The sequence below is a fragment of the Myripristis murdjan genome, chromosome 24, assembly GCF_902150065.1.
Source record: "Myripristis murdjan chromosome 24, fMyrMur1.1, whole genome shotgun sequence".
Taxonomy (NCBI): domain Eukaryota; kingdom Metazoa; phylum Chordata; class Actinopteri; order Holocentriformes; family Holocentridae; genus Myripristis; species Myripristis murdjan.
Genome location: NC_044003.1, coordinates 6,058,652 through 6,076,151, shown reverse-complemented (window position 1 = coordinate 6,076,151; position 17,500 = coordinate 6,058,652). Strand labels below are relative to the sequence as shown.

The 17,500-nt window shown below is 43.9% G+C and overlaps 1 protein-coding gene across 2 annotated transcripts in view; it reads right to left on the bottom strand.

Moving 5' to 3' along the window:
* The window catches only part of hivep2a (HIVEP zinc finger 2a), a 119,502-nt gene that overhangs the window by 45,089 nt on the left and 56,913 nt on the right, over positions 1–17,500 (bottom strand). For both annotated transcript variants that reach the window (XM_030047602.1, XM_030047603.1), the window contains one exon: positions 12,978–13,047. The gene's annotated coding sequence lies outside the window, so the exon portion shown is untranslated. The remainder of the gene's footprint in view (positions 1–12,977; positions 13,048–17,500) is intronic.

Below are 17,500 nucleotides of genomic sequence, written 5' to 3'. Positions count from 1 at the left end.
TTCCATCTTCCTCCCCCTGCTTTTCTGTCTTTCTCTTCTTCCCTCGTCTCTACTTTCGTCCCTTCCTACCTTTCTCTCTCTATTCTGTTTGTATCATCAATTACTTCCTCTCCTTCTCCTCCCCCACTTTTTACTCCTCCCCTCTCTCTCTCTCTTTTTTCGGTAGCAGGAGTCATCCCTCACCTCTTTTCCCCATTTAAAGTTACACTTCTGCCGTCTGTAGTTTTAATTAATCTCGCGACTCGTTAACGAACTCTCCCCTCTGCGGCCGTTAATTAATCAGGTTCCTCCTTTAATGAACAGGCTAAACTCGTTAAACCTGTTTCGCTCTTAATTAGCACGTTAGCTCCGGGGCCCGACGCTCCGACAAGACTATTAGCTGCTACTACGCCTTAATAGAAGCCTCGGTGTGTGTGTGTGTGTGTGTGTGTGTGAGTGTGTGTGTGTTAAGATTACCTCACTCCCTAATGGGGCTGCTCAAATATTTATAGGGCAGGAAGCTGAATGGGAAGAATGATAGCGCTCAGGGAGACAGGAGACACTGAGAGAGTACATGAGAAGACTGATGCTGCCTTCAAGTGCTCCTCGTAAGCTCCGACTTCCGGGCCGCGGAAGTCGTAAATATATGGAGCGCCACAAGCGACGCCGTTCGCCACTCTCTCTCTCTCCCTCGTGATTGGATTAAACAGGCGAGAACGCCACTGTCACTCGCCTTGGCCGCTGCTAAAGGGGCAGTTCACCCAAAATACAAAAATAAAGACATTTTCCCACTTAGGCCGAGTATAGAGTGTCTCCGTGAGATTTGGTGAGGTTTCCAGTTTGTCTCGCTTCACATCGATACAGTGAAGCGTTTGTGGAGCTCCAGCCGAGAAACTCAGCGGCAGCGGCTCTTTTTGAAAACAATGACACGGGTATCCGACATAATCCACAGCTCTCGGGGGCGAGGAGCTTTACAGGGAACTATTAACTTATTTATATAATGCTTGAAAAAGTAAAAGTACCAAGAAGGCATAAAAGCTGAATAGCAGATAAAACCTTAAAGAGTGAAACATAAAAAAGTAGCTATCCAGACGAGAACAGGCCAATAAAATTAGGAATCAAATGAAAGAGTAAAGAAGCTTCTTCTTCTTCTTCTTCTTCTTCTTCAGGAAAACCCAGACAGCGTCTGATGACCCGACGGTGGGAGGAGCTCAGCGGCTGCGTGGAGTTCTGGCGGGGCATGAAATCAGCCATACAAGCAGGCACGAGGCCACGGAGGGCTTTAAAAACCAGTAAAAACAAAAAAATTAAATTGACTCTACAATAAACCAGGAGCCAGAGAGGGAAAGCCAGCACTGCACTCTTATGGTCTCTCTTTTTTTGTATTTGCACTGCAAAAACTCAAAATCTTACCAAGATTATTTGTCTTATTTCAAGTCAAAAATGTCTTATTCCTAGTCAAAATATCTCATTACACTTAACATAAGACATGATCACCTCAGAAGTAAATTGTTTTTAGACAATTGTCTCTTGTTTCAAGTGAAAATTCACTTGAAACAAGTGAAAATTTGTTTCTTGTTTCTAGCTAATTTTCACTTATTTCAACTAAATTTTCACTTGAAACAAGTGAAAATTGTCTAAAAACAAGTTACTTCTGAGGTGATCATGTAGTATTTTAAGTGTAATGAGATATTTTGACTAGTAATAAGACATTTTTGACTTGAAATAAGACAAATAATCTTGGTAATATTTTGTGTTTTTGCAGTGTGGTTATCGAAAGACACCAACAAATATTGTATCACTACACCAGAATAGACTGCAGTTGAAAAGTTTTGCATTTTGAGTGAACTATCCCTTTAAATCCGTCATTAGTTTGCCACTGAACTGCCACGCTGTCTGAGTTTTCACATCTGCACAGCAGTTGATTATCCTCATAGTTTCACTTGTGTTTTCAAAAGTTGTCCATAAATAAAGATTATTATTATTGTTGCACTGCAAAAATATTGAATTCCACTTGTGCCAGAATAACAAGAGATGTTTTTATATTTCACTATTTTAATGAAGTTACCCGCCATAACAAAGCGCTGAGGGTTACAAGTCATCCTCACCTTGATAATAAGTCTAATGGATGGTAATGGATAGCGGAGCGTGGCACTACTGACGTTAGCATTAGCATAAAACCGCCTCTGCAATGGAAATGGGATGCAAATTTCATTCCGAAGCCAAAACCAAACGACACCAGATGCACCGGGATGTCGAGACGCCGCGGCGGCCGGCAGGTGACAAAAGACAAGACCGCCATCGTCTCCGCGTGGATTCAACTCGGTGCACTGGAGGTGGCTGGAGATAATAAGAAAACAGGAACCGGAGCTCAAGTGTTTTATTTTTTTTTTTCTTTTCTTTTCTCTTTTGTTTTGTTTTATTGGCTGTCTCATGTGAGAAGAGGGACATCGTTCCACCGAGTATCCAGAAACCGCTGCTTGATTCCAGGAAATTAATGAAACAAGTGACAGCGGACTGGAAGCAAATGAGCCCATCTCGGCCCCGCGCACAGATTTATTCAGTTTATTATTCAGCAGAAAAACAAGAAGATTTGAAGAGTTGTAATTAGATTAAATGACGTGTCGAGATGTTATCTCCTGCAGAGCTGAGAGAGAGAGAGAGAGAGAGAGAGAGAGAGAGAGAGGGAGAGAGGGAGGATGACTGTATAGATATGGAATCTAGATGGGGGAAGCTGTGCTGATGACATCACAGTATCACACACACACACACACACACACTGAGAAAAGTGTGAGGTCAAGGTGTCGAGTGTCATTGATGAAAGTGAAGGAGGGTTGAAAGGGTGGAGGGAAGGAAGAGAGGGAGGAAGAGAGGAAGCAAGAAGGGAAGCACGGGGAGAAAGAGTGAGAGAGAGAGTGAGAGAGCTGGAGAAGAAAGAAAGAAAGAAAGAAAGAAAGAAAGAAAGAAAGAAAGAAAGAAAGAAAGAAAGAAAGAAAGAAAGAGGTCAGTATGAACTCAGTGTTGAGGGACTGGGTGGAACCAGATGGGAAACACATGCTTGGAAACACACACACACACACACACACACACACACACAAACAGAGAGAGAGAGAGAGGGAGAGAGAGAGAGAGAGATCCAGGATGACACACTTCCTCTCTCATTCATTCCTAAAGCTCGGCACGGTTATCTCTGATGTCTCTTCACAGCTAATTCACTGTGGGCTGGTGCATTCTGGGTAACTGAGTCCAGCCCTTGAGCTTAGCGCACTCAGCTCGACCAATCAGAGGCCAGCAATTAGTCTCAGAGTAATGCTGCATTCAAGTCGAACAGTAAAGAGGGTAAACAAGAGTTTCTTTACAAGAAATTGCCGTTCATTCACCTTTAAGGCATAAATACTACAATACTACTCAGAAATACTGCAATCCAACACTGCTCAGTTCAGATTCAGGTGGTAATACTACTAGAAAATACTCTCTACTTCAATTTCAGTCAGTAAATACTACAATAAAATCCCATTCAGCTCAGTTTCAAGCAGAATTCATTTTGACAGGCATTTGAATTTTAGTTTTGGTCTTTAGTCATGGTTCTTAGATTTCAGAGTAAATTAAAAAAAAATTCTGTCAATATCCATACTTTCATAACCACAGCTCTGTTTGACATTTCCCTGCTTAGTTTGGCATAAAAACATAAACTCACAAGCATCATCAGTGAGTTTTTGAGTGGTAACTGTGGGAAAAAAAAGCAAATCAGAGGCAACCAGAGTCCATGAGAACTACAAAAAATGGCGGCATGACGGCTTGTGAAGGCTTTCTGGCTTTGAACCGTCAAGTCACTGCGACTTTTATTCCCATGTGACCTGAACGCAGCGCGTCATCAGGCCTGCAGCTAACACATTAAGACAACAGCCAATCAGAAGAACCAAACAGGGCGTTAAACCAATGAAAACTACTGAAATATAATCACCAGCCTGATTTTTAACTATTACGATGATCGACAAGACGGCAAAAAAGTAAGAATCCAATCTGCTGCAGCTTGTGCCTGTTCTCTAGTAATAACTCACACAGCTTATAATGTCATAGTGACAGAAAACACACTTCAAATACAGGTAATAATGATCCACTAGAGTTACTACTACTGCTGTAAAACTGCCTTCCTTTATGCAGAACTAAAACTCAATGCCAAAGCACTTTCAAAGAAGATTTAAAAGTAAAAAAAAAAAAAAAACTAAAAGTGATAAACACTGAGGCCAATCTCAGCTCCTCGTCTTCCTCTCCTTAACTCCTCACCTCCTTCCTCCTTTTTCTCTAATTCATTCCTCTTTCTCGGACTTTCATTCTCTCATTCTTTCTCTGGGTTTCTCTTGATCTTGTGTTTTGATTTCTCTCTAAACTAATAAATACTGCGTAGAAGAAAATATAAACATAAATGATAGACAGATAGATAGATACCTATACTGTGTGTGCATACGTGTGTGCATCTAGTCAAAAGGACACATACACACACACACACACGCACGCACGCACACACACACTGACATGAAAGCTGGTGACTACAGGTAGTGAGAGCGGGCTTCTCATCGCCATGGCGACAATCAGCCGTTCATGCTCCAGCTTCTCTGAAAGAGGCAGCTTAGGCCTTGCTGTCTCAAACAAACAAACATGCCTGCATGCGCACACACACACCCACACACACACACACACACAAACAGCACACTCCTGAATTCTGAAGAATTTCAACGGCATGATTGAGGTAAATCTAGTTCTCCATACCCAAAAACCTCTGAAAAACGTTAACTTCACCGGATCCAGGAAAAAAAAAAAAAAAATTCTCCTAAGGGGACAATAAAGTACATCTTATCTTGAATGCAGAGGTCACAAAATTTATCCAGGGTGAATGGATGGAGGAGAAGTGGAGCGAGATGGATGCATCGGCCAAAGTGAAAACATGTTTTTCATGTTAAAATATGTCAGCTGATTCACGTGACACAATCAACCTCAGTGAACAAGCTGGAAGTGCTGTGGTCAGGCCTGGAGCTGAAATAGGACAAAGCAGCGAAATAAAAACTATAACGCCGAGGTAAAGTTTGAACTGATCTACATTGTCTTGTGAAGAAAAGCTTCGACAACCGGAACTGCTCATCAAAACGGCTGATCTGTCAACAGGGTTATGTCAAATGTTTGTTCGTATGCTCTCATGCCAAAACTGCAGGGGACCCGAGCAGGATCCCTGAGGAATCCCTTTGCAAAGGCTGTGTTAATAAATGGCCGAGATCTGGTTTCATGTGCATCTCCAGCGTGTCATTAACAAGGAGACGTCACGCAATTTGTCAGCTAACACTGCTAATCACACAGGCTGTGTCAGCTGGTGGCATCATGCACTTTATGCTGATTATTTTTCAAGTCGTACAGTAAAAGTGAGTAAGACAGGAAAAAAAAAACTGGTATCATCAGTGATTCTTCAGATAGCCAGAGGTTCCCTGAGAAACCGCTTCATGAAACATTTATGAACGCACTAAACCTCTTATATATGAGCGGCTGTTCGAGGATCCCTTTAGGGAAATTTGATATTTGATTTAGATATTTGTGCCCAGTGAGGAACCCTGAGGTGCCTCTTCTCTCCCAGCGTCCTCGCCTCTTTAATTTCAAGCAAGTGTAAAATGTGTAAACAGGTGAGAAACCAGTTCCACCAGTGCTGCAAAATACACAATCCCTAGATAGGTGGTAAGAGGTTAAGCCTGTGTGTGATTGTAGGTGAGGAATTTTCTTTTCCTTTTTATGAGATTTTAAGTCAAACAGCTGACTCGTAATTTATTTGAAGTGAGTCAGTGGTGGATTCTGGGAAAGGGCTGGGTTAGGATGACCAGGCCTGATGGGAAATACATCAACACACACATACACACACGCACACACACTTACGTTCCAGATTGTTATGTATTTTATTGCTTTGGCAACATAGTTTTGTAAGCCGTGCCAATGATGGATCTTTGAATTTAACTGAATAAGGGCTGAGAGAAAGATGGAGAGAGGCAGGAAGAGAGAGAGGAAGGCAAACAGAAACTCTTAACTTACTTGAAAAGTAACCACAAGTACCTACAAAATTTAAAGAAGTAACACTCAAAGCCCAAACACTCACACACACATACACAGAGAAACACAAGACAAAAACAGCGATGCATCCACGCAGAGAAAGAGCAAGTCTTGCAGCTGTGTCGATCAGCTTGAGACAAACAGTTAACACATGTCTGCACACACACACACACACACACACACACACACACACACACACACACACACACTCTTGCGCCTTGCAGCTTCCCCAACAGAAATACTTTAATCATTTTCATGCTTTTATATGTTTGTAGATAACTCGTGAAGCGTGGAGAAAGTGAAATGCATGATCAGAAAATTCAGTTTCATATTCTCTTGTTGTGCTCGTTCTCATTTTCAGTCACAGCAGTGGCATGAAATTGCTCTGCATGTCGATGGAAACCCCAGTAGGGCCCAAACAGGGGGCCTGGGGGCCCCTGGAGGTCCTCACAGAACTCACAGAGGTCCCCAGATAAATGAGCAATATCTTAATGTCACTATTTCACTCGCTAGAAGGTATGAGACTATGTGAAAGGAGTATTTTGCTCATAGGTTTCACTTTTCAGCCTGCTAGTATCACCTCACCTACACTATTTAATTCCTTCCAAGCCATATCTAGCAAAGGGAATCTTCACAGATGTGTTTATAGGGCAAAATGATAAAGGAAAGTTCCATTTTTTTTCATCATGGGTCGTATTGTCACATGGATTTTAACATAATTATCAAATGTACGCATTACAAAGTAAAAACAACAGTGAAAGTTTTTAACAGGCCTATAGGAGTCCGTTCAAAGGCAGGACTCCAGTATTTCTAGTTCATCTTGCAGTAATACTGGCCATCTTACCATATCGGTATATTACAAAGATGTTAGTAGCAAATCTAAGTGGTTTTTGTATTGGAAAAGACAGCGCTAAAGCTCCTTGATTTGGCACCACTGGCCTCTGTTATAAAGCCACGCCAAAGTAAGACCCAGGCTGCTGTGGATCTTTAGAGAGTCCCTTGATATGAGGAGGTTTGGGAAGCACCGTTATAAAATACTGACTGCCAAAGGCGGAAGAGCACATTGAGTTGTAAAATGAACTTGGGGAGACCGCATTTATTCATTTGTTTTCATAGCCTAAATCCCAGCAGACACTGGGTGGAAGGCAGGGAAACACCCTGCGCAGATCACCAGTCAGCAACAAGATGATGAAACCCTGTTTCGGATCATGCGAACCCATTAGCGTGTTGTCAGTCTTGTAATGCCCTTTTCTTGTGAAATATTGGGTGTTTTTCACTTCCTCCAAAAATGAATCAGTGACACAGCCTGAAAATGGGAAGTCAAGGTCATAACTTGGAGTCAGAGTTCAGAATCCTTTGTGTTTATATCCGTGCCCGTGGATGGTGAACATGCACCACTTTGTTTTTTGAGGGAGTCGTGGCCTTGAAAGGGTTGAAACTTCACCAGGGGAGTCCCTGAGTCCAAGTTATACAACCAAGAGTGACGTGATCAACGTCTTAACCCCGACGCTTATATTTAGAATTCTCTAAAGCCAAACCCTTTCACCGGTACTGTGGAATAAGGAAGTGGGTCAAGTCTGTCACCTCCTGATTGGCCAATGGCTGTGTTGCCACGACGACCGGTTTGCCAAAAACCAGGCGGCTTATGGTAAAGCGTGGCATGACTGGACACCTTGCGCAAGTCTACTTCAGCCATATGTGTGTGTGTGTCTGTGAGTGTGTGTGTGTGTTATTTCAGCTCAGCACCATTACAACACACACAGTATTGTTGCCAAGTTTCAGCCGTTTTCCATAGGATAATACAGCGGCTCCCGAAGTGAGGTCCCTTAATTCCAGCGTGCCCCCAGTAAAATGGGCACCGTTTTAATCCAATTAGTTCTCGCCTTTGAAGTTCGCACAATGCGAGTGTGAGTAAGGATCGCTGTTTCTCCCAAAGGTTTCAGTCTCCACGCTGATGAAACGGGGTCTAGTGTGGATATATTTGGGGAATCCCTCATGCGAAGAAGTTTAGGAACTCCTGTATTAATTCACTGCACAGAGCCTCCTGCAGAGTCGTGAGCCTGTCCCGTAATTTGTCATGATACTGTAAACGCTGCAAAAACACTGAGGCTTACAGCTGATTTAGTCGCTGCTATTTAAATCACACATTCATCTTCATCACCGGTGCTGTAATCTACCTTATTACAGCAAAGAAAACAGGCTAACCAGCTCATCAATATGCTCATCTGTGTGACTGTAAGAGTGTTTTTTTGTTGTTTTTTTTTTAGTGTTTTGAACAGTAGGTCAAATTCACACCCCAGCCATTGTGGGGAAATGGTTCCACACCTTAGCCAATAACATTTGAGACAGAACAGAAACAACCAAACAACGTGCACCAAAATGATGGCTCATCGTGTGGTGAACCATGATTTTTTTTTTTTTTTTTTTTGCTTCTCGTTCTCGCCACAGCACTTGCAACGTTTGTTTTGAGAGCGGTGCAAAAAATGAGAGCAAAAAGCACCCGCCGCTGTTTTTGATTAATGCGAACGTTCGGCCTAATAAAAACACTCAAACTAACAACTGGCTTCCCCACAAGCTGTACGCAACGGCTGCACAAAGTCAACTTTTGGTGCTGAGGTTTTGTGTTTTTCGTGTTAAAGGTTTCGGGGGGGAAACGCTGAGCCAAAGCCAAACGGTGGAAAAGGTAGAGCGCCGCAATCCTAAGAGACAGCGTGGAAACCAGCCCGAATTCCTGCACAGCGAGTCGAGCGAAATCACACGTTCTGTGTTTTTGGCTCCACCATTGACAACCACAGATGAACCGCCTTCAATTTCAACAAAACTGAAACATAACGGCTGCCGATGATTATTAATCATGATCACAACATCCAGCAAAGTAGGTTAATCACTTGAGTCATAATAATGCAGCGCTAGATCCACATTTTAATTTGCCATGTCACAAACAGACACACACACAGACACAAATGACGAAGCAAATCACACAAAGCCCAGAGCATCGCTGGTTTCTATCGAGATGGGGTCTGTGCGTGATTAACACTTACCCAATATTAATATTTCCACGCTTTAAAAGGACGCCGTTACACGTGTTTTCTCGTTCTTTTCAAAAGCAGAGGCCATCTTGGAGCTCCGACACAGTGAGCGTCGCCGGTCCGGTCCATGGTTTGTTCAGCCCTAATGGACAGCAGCCGCCCGCTTGTTTTCATCCACAGCCACCCCGCTAATACGTGTTTTTTTTTTTATGAGTTAATATTTTCAATTCTCGCAGCTCGTTTAAAGTGGCTGTCCAGCTGCCCGCCACCTGTTTGCTTCGCGTGCGCTTCCTCGATCTATCTGCATGCAAACATTTATTTCCACGTACGTAGTCGCTGTGGACGGACTGGAAACGTAAACCGCATACACGCCGGTGATGAAATCGCTCCTCCGGCCGCTTCTGCATGTGGTTTTTGGATTTTCATTCAATGTCTGTGCCAAAACCTTGGATGCATTCATGCCTGGATTATTCTGTGGTTTATCTGAATACTTTTATTCACCTGTTTTTTTCAGGTTGATTGGAGTCGCTTCCCCCGGATCGCAGGTTGAAGATGATTCATACACGCTTAGCCGTCATACCGCAAATTTATTCAACTGTTGATTCAGTCTCCTGCTCCTTCCATTGTTTTCATTTTGACGTGTCTTGTATGTTTCTGTGTTTCTGTTTATTGTGATTGAGCATTGCGTTGTACGCCTTAATTCGAACCACATTTCCCACTGAGGGAAATGAAGTCTCGAGGCTGAACTCACTTGAACACCCATCTGCCTCTTTGAGGGCTGCAGCTAACTAGCACGACCCAGCCAGAGCGAGACAGCTGCAACAATATCAGACTGGAGACCGAGAGGGCGAGAGAGCAAGGGAAAGAATGACAGAGAGGGAAGGAGAGCGAGAGAACGGGGAGGTCAGCGAGGTGCTATTTTTATCTTTTTCTAGTCGTGTCTCGGCTTGAATGGAAGTGAAGAGGCAGAGGAGAATCGTGTTGGAAGGCGCAAACACACAAATTATTTCATAACCGCGGCGCCGCTGAAAGCTGTCGATTCCTGCGTGCACGAGGGTGCGCGCACGAGAGCACAAAGCTGCCGTGGCGGCCGAGCTGAAACGCTCCGCACACACACACCGTCCTGTCGCGACACGCCGCGCTGCATTGATCTGCTGCTTCATGTTATCTTTCATGTTGTTGCTTCCACCGCCAGGCTGGACCTGCTGAGTAACCCTGGGTTATGTTTATGTTTTGGTGTGTGTGTGTGGGTGGGAGTGTGTGTGTGTGTGTGTGTGTGTGTGTGTGTGAGGGCGGGGGGGGGGGCGTGTCAGAGCAGGTAACTTAACTTCTTACTGCTTTACTCTACTTTTTTTTGTCCACCAGCCGCAATGTCTGGTTCAAACCAAAACCATCCCAGCTACTTTGGGTCGTGGTATTTTCCCTCCCTGGAATGCATGTGTGTGTGTGTATGTGTGTGTGTGTGTGTGTGTGTGTGTGTGTGTTTTTACTGACTTCTAGCTCCATTTCTGGTTGTGGTCACATTTGACTCTGTTGTGCTGCTCTGCTCTGCGCTACAGTTGTAAGTATTTAAACGGAGGAATTCCACATTTCTGTTAGCCACAGTCTGCTGCAAGAAACCAGCAAAGAGACCAGTGTACCCAGTTCAGCATCATGTCCCTGTGTGTGTGTGTGTGTGTGTGTGTGACACTGAGAGACCAGAATAACCCGTTCTGCATTATTCTGACCCGAAACACAACACCAGCACCGTAAAATGAGTCCAAGCCGTTCAGGCCGTTTTCAACGCTGGAGAAACAACAAAGAAAGCGGGGTTGCGAGGTCGACGACGCGCTGATGTTTAACATGACAGCAAAGAGCAACGGAATGAATCTGGCAGCTTTTTGATGTGTAACCCGGAGAGAAACCCAAAAGAGACAACACAGAAACCAGTCTGACAAACTCAACACCAGACCAAACAGCTCAGAAACAAACCAAATCAAAAGTTGTGTTCCAGATCATCCTGAGCTGTTACACAATAAAGAAAATACTATAAAACTAGTTCAACAACTTCTGTGACAAGCTGGTTTTGGAGTATAGAAGCAGTACAGAAACCAGTCAAACCAGCTCAGCAACTTGATGCTCTGTACTCTAAAAGAAACAGCAAAGAAACCAGTCTGACCAGTTTAACACAATCAGATCTAAAACACAAAAGAAACAGTCCAGAAACCAGTCAAACCAGTGAAGGAACATGTTACAGCACAGACACTGGTCCATGCAGTTCAGCTAAACCAGTTCTGCAGCATCTTGAACTGGAATCACCATAAACCACTGCAACCAACCAATTCTGCAATAATCTGGTTTTAAACACACAAAAAAACATAGAAATGAGCCTATTCAGTTCAGCAGTATGTTGCTCCATAATCCAAAGGAACTGGCTTAGAAACCAGTCTAACCAGTTCAGCAACATTATGCTTTAGAAGTCCAAAGAATCAGCCAAGAATCCAGTCTAACCAGTTCGGCAGCAAAGCAGTGTTGCTCCCTGACCTGAAAGGAACAGTTCAGTCAAAACAGTTCAGCATCATGTTCATGCATCACCCTGAAACAGCACAGAAACCAGTCCAACCAGCTCTGAAACACACGGAACGCCACATAAACCAGTCCAACCAGCAGAATGCCACACTGAACTGTTAACACAACGGACCCAGTAAAGAAACCAGTCTAACCAGTTCAGCAACATTATGCTTTATAAGTCTGAAGAATCAGCAAAGAAACCAGTCTAACCAGTTCAGCAACATTATGCTTTAGAAGTCCAAAGAATCAGCAAAGAAACCAGTCTAACCAGTTCAGCAACATTATGCTTTAGAAGTCCAAAGAATCAGCAAAGAAACCAGTCTAACCAGTTCGGCAACAAAGCAGTGTTGCTCCCTGACCTTAAAGAACCAGTTCAGTCAAAACAGTTCAGCATCATGTTCATGTGTCACCCTGAAACAGCACAGAAACCAGTCCAACCAGCTCTGCAACACACGGAACGCCACATAAACCAGTCTAACCAGCAGAATGCCACACTGAACTGTTCACACAATGGACCCAGTAAAGAAACCAGTCTAACCAGTTCAGCAACATTATGCTTTATAAGTCCAAAGAATCAGCAAAGAAACCAGTCTAACCAGTTCAGCAACATTATGCTTTAGAAGTCAAACAAATCAGCAAAGAAACCAGTCTAACCAGTTCAGCAACATGATAAGAAACTCTTATTTCCTTTCCTGGCACTTCTTCACACCATCTTCCACTTTGTTCAAGCCATTATCAGGGCGCTGCGACCTCTGACCTTTGACCTTCTTACTGTCGTCGGTTCATTTTTAATGATGCTGCTGCTAAACTCATCATGAGTCAGTGTGAATGAGAGGCAGCCAAAAGTAAAAATGAGAGTGGATTCATTTCAAAACAACGTGGCTGTTGACAGGAAGGTTTGGGTCGTTGTTAGACTTCAGAGTTTCAGGTAGGAGCATTTTTTCTCCAAAACGGGTGCATCATGCCGGCGTTTCATGATGAAAATCCCGCAAAATGTAAACATTGAACACTACAAGCTGCTCCGGAGACAGTGCAGACGTCCCGGATCCAAACCCAGAATACACCTGCCAATCTGCACTGAACAACACGAGCATGAGGAGCCTGATTTTTGTTTGTTTGTTTGTTTGTTTTTTTGAGAATGTTCTTGGCCCATCATGAGTCAGAATGCAGCTCTACTTTAATCCACGTCACATGTTTTACTGCAGGTGCACAGTCCGTGTCAGCCGTCATGTCGGAGAAACGAGCGAGAAAAACACCTCGCCGCCGGCGTGGACGGAGGCGGTGCTGTGCCAGCAGGGGGCGCTGTGCTCTGGGACAACATTAACAGCCTACCTGCAGGTCTGCACGCGCTCAGTGTGGCTTCAACTGGAACCCCGATGGAAACTGTCCGCATGGGGCCGTCCTACAACAGAACACACAAAACAGCACATTAATGAGTGTACGTGTGTGTGTGTGTGTTTGTGTTCATATTTGTTTCTGTGTGTGTGTGTGTAAGTGTGTGTGTGCGTGTGTGTGCATGTTTGTGCAAGTTTTAACATGTGTTTGCGTGCACTCGAGGGTTTTTGTGGGTTTATGCATGTTTGTGCATCTGACTTGTGTTTGTGTGTGTGAGAATGAGGATGTGTGTGTGTGTGTGTGTGTGTGTGTGTGTGTGTGTGTGTCTGTGAGAGAGCCTGGTTGCTATTGCAACAGGAAATAAACAGGATGTGGTGAAGGAAGTGGTCACCGGAGGTGTGAGGCAGACCCCCCCTCCACCTTATTATCCAACACACACACACAAACACACACACACACACACACACACACACACACACACAAACACACACACACACACCCTGAACATCCTCTGAAGGAAGGAGGAATGAGAGATGACTGTTCATTCTTGTTTGCCCAACATGCCTCAGTGCTAATGGATCAACATGAGAGCGAGAGAGAGAGAAAGAGAAAGAGAGAAAGAGAGAAAGAGAGAGAGAGAGAGAGAGAGAGAGAGAGAGAGAGAAATGTAATCTCACAGGCAGGAAAGTTCCTTCAATTCATCTGGTCTGTAGTCTCTCGGCCACATGCTTCAAAACGTGCAGAGAACGGAAATGTGCGCACACACACACACACACACACACACACACACACACACACACACACAGCGGCATCCACACACTCTCACACACACACACAGGAACCAGTGGAAAGCGCCAAAACACACACATACATACACATAGAACGTAATGGATGGAAAACATCAAAACACACACAAAGACACAGACATGAACCAACACACACATGCACAAACACACACACACACACACACACACGCACATACACAAACACACACACACAAGGATTTGTGACTGTGGCTGTTTTGAGATCAGATTTTTCCGAGTCGCTGGGCTGCTCCGGTCTGCCAGAGGGAGCGCAGGGAAAAACTATGACACTGTTTTTCTGTTTCATGTCTGTCAAAACATGCTTACACACACACACACACACACACACACACACACACACACACACACTGAGAGAGAGCGAGGGTGAGTGTGAGTGGCGACGGAGCAGTGTGTGTTTCCATCGGTCCGTACAGAGCGACTCCAAAGAGGAAAATAAAGGCGTCCAGCTGTAACTGTGCTTTCTATTAGACGACATCGAACAGCATGAGCGCATTTAATCTGAAATGCAGTTTGGTCGCACATCTCGCCCATAATCCACCACGCCGAGCCCAGCGAGCGGACGCCATAACTCAAACACAGACGACACAGATATATCTCCTTCACCTTCACGCGTTTCCTCCCAACAATAAACTTATTAGCAAATAGGACTGTTGGCAATTTGTTTTTTTTTCCACTTTGCAAAATTGCCGTGGATTGATTTATTTCGGATGGATGGATTTGGAGGCAGCTCGTGAAAAACATGGATGGATGGATGGCTCAAATCCATGTTTTTTCTCAGTGGAGTCAAAAGGCTCCACATTTAAATTTACCCTCAGCAATTAATTTTTTTACGTAGTGCACCTTTAAGACAACCCTTCACCTCTTTTAATATTCAATTTTAAGAGAGCTGCCACCGAATTCACGATTATGATAAAGTTCAAAGTCCTCACAGGTTTCTGACGTTAATAATAAAATTTATTCTAAAGCTTTATTCGCTACAGGCTGATGTGTTTCATGTCTATTGAAAATAACCCAGAGTTTTTTTGTTTTGTTTTTTTTACAGTGTTAAAATCGTTTTATATTTTTATACTTTTGTAAGAAAACCAGACGCTGTAGTTGCCCTGAACTGGGTTTTGCCCGGTTGTTTTCATTTCAGGCCGCAGTCTGAGGAGTTCACACGTAGGAACACTGAAGAAATTCTTGAGAAATGAGACGGTTACTAAGAAAATATTTGGACGGCGCTTTAAGACTCTTCTTAAGAACTTCCTACAAGTTCTCCTTATGTCATGAGTTCAACCCTAAGTCTAATTTTTGATTATAGAGGCATAACTATAGATGTTCTGGAGGGGAAACCCACCTACACCCACCTTTTGACCCGAGGAACAGAGTTTATCTACCAATAAGAGCCGATGGAAATCTTAACCAATAACATTTACATGCCTACTGGTTTCCAGTTGGGGAGTGATCGGTATCTTGATTGGTTCCACTGTTTTTAATAAATTCTCTTTGAGTCTAAAGTGACTGATGTAAGTGTTCAGCCACTTCCTGTCCCTCCTCGCCTGCGTCTGGTGACTTTCAACATGAGCAAAAACAAAATGGATCTATCAAAAGGTGTTTACAAGGCCCAATAAAATGAGTGATTGAGCACCATGTTTAAGTCTGGGTCTGATTACTCTGATTAGGATTTAACTCTGATTAAGATCATCAGAGTCGGGCGTTTATAGGACTGCTTTAATCGCCGGGGTAGTGAATTAATCAGGTTAAAAACTGAATGAAACATCAGTGTGAGCGTCAGCACATCCACAGACACCAATCAGCCTAACGGACGTGAGTTATGTGATGTCAGGGTCTTCTAAGCAGGAAACCCATGACTCAGCGTTGTGAAAACTACTTTTGGTCACATTGGTGGCTGCTCGCCTTGTGATGATCAAGTGGAGGTCAGGGTTCGCCGGCCTTTTTATTTATTAGCACACTGGAGATTACGGCATCCAATTTTAGCGCGGCTTCGACTCCCTGAAGAAATGTTTCCCCAGATGTTTTCACTTCTATTTAGAGGAAAAAAATGACGCCGTTTCTGAGGAAAATACTGAGGAACTGCACTTCAGAGATCGTTCTTAAATTTATTCTCATGTCATTTCTGCAGAGCAAACTGATAAATGTGGCTCCTGGCCTGGCTATCGATCATAATAGCACATCCAGGGATGTAGTGGATGGCAGGAAACCCGTTTCTGAAATTTACCTGATCGTGGTGGTTGATCAACTTGTGATGATCAAGAGGAGATCAGAGTTCATCGGCCTTATCAGTACATTGGAGATTACCACATCATTTTTCAGTGCAACACTCAAAGATTGTTTCCTAAAATGCTTTGAGCTGTTATTTTGAGAAGTCGATGAGTAGGAAATTTTAGAAAAATAGTAAGAAATTAGTTAGAATGTCTAAGAACTTTCTGAAATATCTTAGCACACATTAATCGATCCAGCTCCAGGTCTGCATCCAGAGATGCGGCGGAGCGGAGAAAACCCATAACTTAATGCTTTTCTGAAAACAACTTTTGTTTATATTGCTGGTTGCTTGCCTCGTGATGATCAAGTGCAGGTCAGAGTTTACAAGCCTTTGTATTTGTCAGTACCCTGGAGATTACCACATCGTCTTTCAGTGGAACTTTGACTCACTGAAGGATTGTTTCCGTCACGAAAGCATTTTAGACTTTAGTCATTTAGCTGACGCTCTCATGCAGAGCAGCTTACAGTGAGTCAGGAGGTTCAGGGGTTCGTGCGAGAACACGAGGCCTCCGAGGGAATCAAACCTGAGACGTTCTGGGACAGTCTGGTCGTGGAACAGACTCCCCGACCACCGTGCTATATTAAATCTTCATAATTCAATTCTTCTCGACCAGTCCGGGGGATTCAAACCAGCATCCCTCGAGTCGTAACCTGCCGTCGCCCGCTGTTTGACGTGAATGAGCGCTCAACCGCTTTCAAGATACTTGAGCTTTGTTCGCCTCTGCAGCGAGTGTGGAAAGAATGAGGAGGACCTGATGAAAGCAGAGATTCAGCAGAGAGAGAGGGGATGACATGCAACAAGGTCACAAGTTGGATTCAAATCCGCAACATCTGGAATACATGGTTTCAGGGTGGGAAATTACCACCAGCCACCAGCCAAACGCTGGTCGCTTGCGGCTGTGTCTGGTAGGCTTGTCTAATCTACCAGCCAGTTTGGAGGGAACCCAGCCGTCATTTGGAGTCCTACTCTCTTCTAAATAGCATATTCAGATGGCCAATTAGGGAGAGAAGCAAGTGAATTTCAGAATTTGTCAACCACTGTATGCTAGGCGATGAATACGTTAGCCTCTTTCCCATCTTTCCTGATACTCCGTGGAGCAGACGGTAAAAAACTGCCCTTAAAAGCTACGGGAAGTCGCAAAGGCAAAGGTATTAAATCTCACTAATTGCGTCCCTGTCCTTTCACTTCTCCCCCTGTACCTAGTTTCCAAAACTGGAAGCTGGAAAGACAGAGAGGAAAAATGGAGGGGAAGGTGGAGAGGAGAGACACAGAGGTAAAGGAAAAACTAAGAGGTGTGGAATATTCCTCGGTTGATTTTCCATTCAGAGGAGACTGGGAAGTGACAAGCTCTGCGAGAGAGGAAAAAACCTCTATTCTTGTCTCTTCTCTATCGCCATCTCTCTTATTTTGTGTACGTCCGACCATCTGACCAC